Genomic DNA, 6,990 nt, shown 5'->3' on the forward strand with positions numbered 1-6,990 from the left:
CTGTGCAGTATTTTTCACGCTTCTGCTTATTCGCTTTCTCTTGTTCTCTTCGAAAAGTTTTCATTCCTTTTTGCTATATAACGAAATTTAATGACATTCTTGAGACAGCTTTCGTCAAATTATGAACCGTTTAATACGTAATTCGAATTTAAAACAATTTAAAACCTTTGCAGAGTTATTGAGCTTGTCGTGGTTACCTACCAGCAACGTGGCAAGTATGGACAGGAGGTGCATCCATTCGTTTATTCCATTCCGAGTTATATACATATTTAGTCCACAAAAATTGGAAACTCTAAAATACAGTTATTAAGGTTCAAAAAAAAGTAAAGTATAAATATAGATTATATTATTATTTAACAAAGCTAAAAGTATATCTCCACATATTTTTCTCATTGTACATCTAATAGCTAAATGATTAGGAATATCACTATCCAAAATATTCAGAAACATTTCCTATAGATGATTTCTTCAAAAAATACACTAGTGCATTATACCTTAGCAGACTTTTCAACTATGGACCTGTCATGTTTAACGACCATATTTCTCCACAGTAGGCTGAAGAATGTTTGGTAACACTTGAATCCTGTATTTGGTTCAATAAGATTCATGATGAACCTTGGTGTAGGATGCTCTTTTGAAAAGAAATGTTAAATTAGCTGTTTTAATAAGTTATTAAAAAATGTATTCCGATTATTTGGATTTATATGAACCTATTGACTTTAGAGATTCTTAAAAACTTCAAAATAAACGATATTATTGATGCCGATCGAGCTTGTTATCTCCGCCTGCTAATTTGTTTCGTATTTTAAGTCCTTCACGTGAGATCACTCTTGATAGAGCTACATATATTTGGTTATGGCTGAATACTCTTCGAGGTAGATAGAGGGCAACTTGTTTAAGACTTTTCCCTTGAATTTTATTGACTGTTGTTGCATAGGACAACCGTAAAGGTATTAGTGCCTGCATAACATTAATGGATGGGTGTTTCCGTTGGGTGACAATTGAATCTTCAGAATGAGAACTTTGTTTCCGACATGTATATCTGTCATGATTTCAACCTTTAATGATATTGTTCCCAAGTCGTGTAACAACTAACTTGTTCCACTTCATAGACCGTTTTCAGTTTTATATTCCGTTAAAATCATCTAAGGTGCTCCAAATCTCGACATGACTTGTGGTTTGGCAGTCCGATGAATTTGAGAAAGTTAAGATACTCTTGGATATAGTTTGACGTCCAATCTCCATCAGATGTTGACTCATTTGCAATAGTATCAGAGCTAAAGTATTCTTTCTCATAAGGCACCATTGAAACTTGAAAGCATGTAATGTAATTGTTAATTCTGTCGGTGTTACGTCGTTGCCGCCGAAAAATCGTGGCTAAAACAAAAAAAAAAAACCAAGGTTTAGCCACAATCTAGCTACAATTCAAAATAGCCACGACTACAGAAAAAAAAACGTAGCTCAATCGTGGTTCAAATAGCCACAATATGGTTAGGTAATAAAATATGGTTACATTTACCATGGTTTTAGCTACAAAATAATATTGACTATATATCTAGTCACGCTTTTGCCACGCTATTTCATTGGCTAGTGTATTAGCCACAAAATTTAAGGTTTAGGATTAACGGTCACAATTTTGCCACATAATTTTTTTGGCTATATTAGTTTTTTCTATACTCTAAATCTCAATCTTAAATTATATATATACTAATACTAAATCCAATGTCCAAATATGATATTTTAAAATTTTAAGCTCAAATATACACTTAAACTCTAAATCTAATTTTTTACCCAAACTATATACCTCACAAACACTATACAAACCCTAACAATAATACTTTTTACATTTAAATTCTAAATCGTAAACATAAACCTAAACTTAATTTTTTCAAAACTTAATCTCAAACTACATACTGCAGCAGTTAATTATGTTTCCATTCAATACCCTAGTTTGTTTTCATTACCTAACAACAAAAACCCATAGAACATGTATGTAAATAGCCGTTGGAATTGGAAACCACAATATCAAAACTTCTTTAAAAAAAATGAAGAAAAGCATTCTAATTTGAAAAAGGGAATAAAAGAGTCAGAGGTAATACGACATTGACTGCAGTGCTTTCTCTTTCCTATGTCTAACGGCTCCATCGCCTCTACGTTGGGAAATTTTCAAAAAAATTGCTCTTCTCACTGTTCCATTTTTCTATCAAAATAAATTAAATTCAAGTTTGATTCTGAATCACTCACTCTGGGGTTCAGACTCATCTTTATAGCAAATGGGTTGTTGTCTCAGCAAGAAACCTTCTCCGATCCCTCTCTCCAGTGGTGATGTTAAATCCCCAGACCCAGTCAAACCCGATGTTAATAAACCCACTAAACCGGTGATTGAGCTGCCGGTTAAACCGGCGATCGAGAGTCCTTATCCAGCAGTGGAAGAAGCCAAAACAATTATATCCGAGAAGGTAGAGAGAAAGAAGAAGAGAATGCTACAAGTAAGGATGTTTCAGCTTCTGTAGCGGTGGGAGAAGTCATCCGTGAGGACCTCAAGCTGTACGAAAGAAGAAGTTGACGCGATACTGATCCAATGCGGGAAGCTAAGTCGGAGCAACTCCAAAACAAGAAGATACTCTGGCTCAAAGAGAAGCTTCGATTTTGACCAGAACGAGAGGACACGTGGCGGCGGCGGCGGAGAGAAGTGGAAGGGGAGGAGGAGAGAAGGAAGACGACGCCTCAAAGGAATCGTGACCGTGGAGGAGTAGAGCGAGCGAACGGTTCGCCTCGCGAGAGGAGAAGACGAACTCCAAGCAGAGAAAGAGAAAGAGGCGGCGCCGCCGGGTGGAGCAGACGGGTGAGCAGGTCTCCCGCAAAACGATCAGAGGCGATAAACCCTAGTGGCAATTTAGTAATTTCGAGCAACATTAAGTTTGTTACAGTTCCCGCCACGGACCCCTCGAGTAAACGAGTCACTGTTAAGAGGAGCATCGGAGAAGCTTGTAGAACCGCTGCGATGAGTAATGTTCAGCCTCCCTCCTCGGAGAAAGCCACTGGGAGTAATCGATCAGAACGCGACAAAAGGAGACAAGAAGAAGAAGATGATAAAGAGAGAGAACGAAGATAAGAGACCACAAGTGATAAGCAGAAGCAGATCGCTGAGGAGATCACGGGACTTCGATCTCAGTCCAGAGACATTGTTGTTGCAATCAAGCGAAGAAGACAAGAGCAGTTACACCGCGCTGTTGCTGAAAGACATTAAGGATTTCCATGGGAAGAGTAGTAATGATGATGATGATGAGGAGGAGGAGGATCCGTTTAGTCGTCTTCCGTCTTGTGTTACTAAAGCTTGCTCCATTGTCGAAGCAGTGGCGGATCTTAACTCCACCAGCTCTGACTTGAACCGGTTTAGATTCACATCTACTGTGAAGAAAGTGGATTTGGTAGAACCGAGATTTGAGAAGTATGTGACTGTGAAGAGAGGTTGTGTTCGTTGGAGAAGCAAGAATCATGTGGTAGCAACAATCTTACGTGACCAGAGTTCGATTTCTCAGGCAACAACTCTACTACTCTTGTGTTGTTGCAGTTTCAAGCTTTAGTTTAATTCTTTTTGTTTATTGTATTGCCCCTCCCCCATGTTTTCATTCACTTCAATCGAATCTTTTCTTCAACATTATGTTGAGATAAAATGGTACTAACATTAAATAGTTAGAAACTTACTGTGAGCGTGTACTACGTATGCAGTACACTGTGATATGGTGGCACAAAAAATATATGTACAGAGATCAGAACCAAATCAGTCAGGGTATTTCCAATTTTGGTAAGTGTCAAAGGTGCCAGTGATGAAAAAAGGAGAGCTTGGTTAGGAATTTGAGAAATATCATTGATGTCAAAGTGCATTAGAGCTTTGATATAAAGCATAAAAACAGTTGTTGGTTGGCTTCTGTACTGGCACAAGAGATAATTATAAATCCCAGACAGAATAAAAAGCCTTAATTAGATCATTCATATACAGACAAGTAGCCGCAGATAGTACTCATGTTCAGTCACTTCATGTATCTGTGGAAGTCACTCCTTATTATTGTATCATTGATGAAGCGCTTAGGTGGCTTTCATTTTCGCCACGAGTCTGATTCTTGAATACCACATCATCATCCCACCTGAAAAGACCAAGAAACTATTCTCATTATCTGCCTCCAACAATTGACATAATAATCACAAGATTCATGAAGAAGAAACAGGATATAACAAAATCCTAACCTCCTTTTAAACACTAAGACCAACATTATCGCAGGGTCTTTACTGGGTTTTTAGGGAAATGGCCCATTTAAATAATTCAACAGAAAATAAATCAGTCATTACCGATCCTTAAGTAGGTGTTTTTGGCATCGATTTTTAAGTGGGGTTATATACCACGTGTCAAGACGTAAACTATTGTTATTTTTATTTATTTTTTATTTTCTTTCTTTCTATCTTTTGTTTGCCCTCTTCTTATTCATCGAAGACGCATGCGATGGAAATACCCTAGGATAGCATTAAAAATTTTTTTATCACAAATATAGACTCTAAGAATCAAAATGACCAAAATATTCATTAAAAAGATAAATATACACTTGAACTCCTAAGGTTAACTAATCCAAACCTTAAGGTTTAGAGTTAAGCGGTGGAGATTTGGGTTTGAAGTTTAAATTTTATAAAATAGAAAATAAATATTAAAAATTTGAAAATAGAAATTTTAAAATAGTTTCAAAAAGTATTTTCGAATTACAAAAAGAAAATTAAAAAAAAAAATCGTAAAAAAAAATTCAAAAAAAATTATAAAAAAGTTCAAATTTGAAACATTTTGGTCATTTTCTTATTTTTTTATTTTTTATTTTTTTTATTTTTATATATCTAGGATATTAGTGTCATTTTACCAATTAAATGAAACATTTGGTCATTTTTTTTTGTGATCTATTTTTTGTGACCAAAACTTGAAAATTGTCTATTATGAGAATTGCCCTTTTATTTAATAAATAAATTTTATTTAAAAAAATTTAATTTTTTTTTAAGAACCTCTAATTAAGAAACTCCCATTGGATCGCTAAAAATGGGAGGTTGTTAACTAAAGTTCTTAACACCACTTAAATACATTAAACTATTAAATAATCATTAAGGATCTCACTTAAGGATCATGTCATGCTCTAAATGAGGTTGGAGAGTGGGTGGGTTTCCTTCGAGAATACCTCGTCAATCAAGATGCAGTTAAAACAGAGAAACAAAAGGAAGAATCTCCAGTGAAAAATACTTCAAAATATATGGTTTACATTTAGTAGCAGCTTAGTCTCATGATTACCATCTGGTTCCGAGTTGATAATACTTTGGCATACTCACAGTAATTGGTAACTGGTTTATGGTATCAGCGTCACTATTACAATGGAACGCTTTATTGATATGGACTTGTTGTTGTTCACTTGTTTCCTTAGCTCAATGTCTTTATAACATTTTGTATTATGAATCTGCAGGTATTTCATATGCCTTTATGACAGTCTTTCATCTTAAAACAAGTTTCACCAGGAATGTAAAAAAAATGAGAACAAAAGTCTGGGATGATCGTTTCTTTTTTTAAGACTCTTGTTTCATCCTCAAAACTATATGCTTAAGCTTCAAGTTCGAGTTATCCTTTTGGCGTAATACAGTTCACGGTTATCAACAGTGAGTGTATCAGTGTCATTTTGCTGGCAAGATGGTAGTTTTCATGCAAATGTCTGATCTTAATCATATGGGTCTCTTAGATCATCATTTCTGTTTTCTTCAAAAACTCCTCTCAGAGATTTTTAGTAACGAGAAAAAAGTTCCTTGTGATAAAACAAATATTAATATATCAGTAATTGTAAAAGGAGAAGTTGTTGAGAAGTCTTTTTCTCTCTAGGAACCCCAAGTGGGTATGAGTTGTATCCAGTAAACTAAAGGGGGAGTGCATCGATAAGTGAGATTAAAAGTCTAAACACGTTTGATTAAAGATTTCTTAACCACTTTCATTGGTTTCGAGTGCTTCCGCTTGCTTTAACAAAAGAAAAGGTGTTTCTTATCTCTGTTCTTAGAGATAAGAGGTTTTGGTGGTGGAAAAATTTATTTCGAAGTTCCTGTGCCCATTTAAGCCATGTCGTTAGCCATGGACAGAGCCTTAATGGCTTTGTCGTTAGATGAAGAAGATACCCCGTTTGAGATGCCAGATCTACCAGATTTCACCTCTGCTGAAGAAAATAAACTCAGCCTGATGGGAAGGCTCTTAAACCCAGAGCGACAAAGGATGTCTAATCTCATTATCCAATGCCCAGAAAATGGCAAAAAGAAGGTAAAGTCAGAGGTATAGCCCTGTCTCAAGAGAAGTTCCAGTTCATCTTCAACTCCGAACACGACCTTCAAGATGTTCTGGACAAGGAGTTCAGACACATTACGAGTGGGTCATAGTCTTAGAGCGATGGATGGAAAACCCACCGGAAGATTATCTGCAGTAAGTATCATCCGCTCTGGTCAGAATAAGTAACATTCCGGAGACTTTTTACACGGTGGAGGCGATAGGAAAGCTAGGGACTTTGTGGGAAAGGTTGAACTAGTAGCTTTCGACCCCTCCAAGCCGGTCACGCAGAACTACTCAGGGTGATGGTGAAATTCAACGTGGTTAACCCTCTAAGGATGTCTAAAGCTCTCACTTACAAAAGGCAAATTTTTGTTATCCACTACAACTATGAGAATGTGCAGAAAAGATGCTTTGAATGCTTCAGACTGAATCATGAGAAGGACTACTGTCCCTTAGTAGTCAGGAAAAGACAAGAAGAAGCGGCCGAAAGGAGAAGTAAAGTCTCCCCCCAGTCTACCCCGCTGTGCAACCCTGTTTCAAAGAAGGTGAGCCACTCAAAGGTGTGCTTGCGATTACCAGTCGGTATCAACCCAATGAATGGCAGACCTAAAATTTCAAAAGAGGTTCTTGAAGAGTTGCGAAGATATCTGCTTGCTGAC

The 6,990-nt window shown here is 36.5% G+C and overlaps 1 pseudogene; it reads left to right on the top strand.

Moving 5' to 3' along the window:
• The first annotated feature begins 2,065 nt into the window (after nucleotides 1-2,065).
• LOC125583899 lies at nucleotides 2,066-3,633 on the top strand (annotated as a pseudogene).
• The last annotated feature ends 3,357 nt before the right edge of the window (nucleotides 3,634-6,990 follow it).

This window comes from Brassica napus, chromosome C3 (assembly GCF_020379485.1).
Source record: "Brassica napus cultivar Da-Ae chromosome C3, Da-Ae, whole genome shotgun sequence".
Lineage (NCBI taxonomy): Eukaryota > Viridiplantae > Streptophyta > Magnoliopsida > Brassicales > Brassicaceae > Brassica > Brassica napus.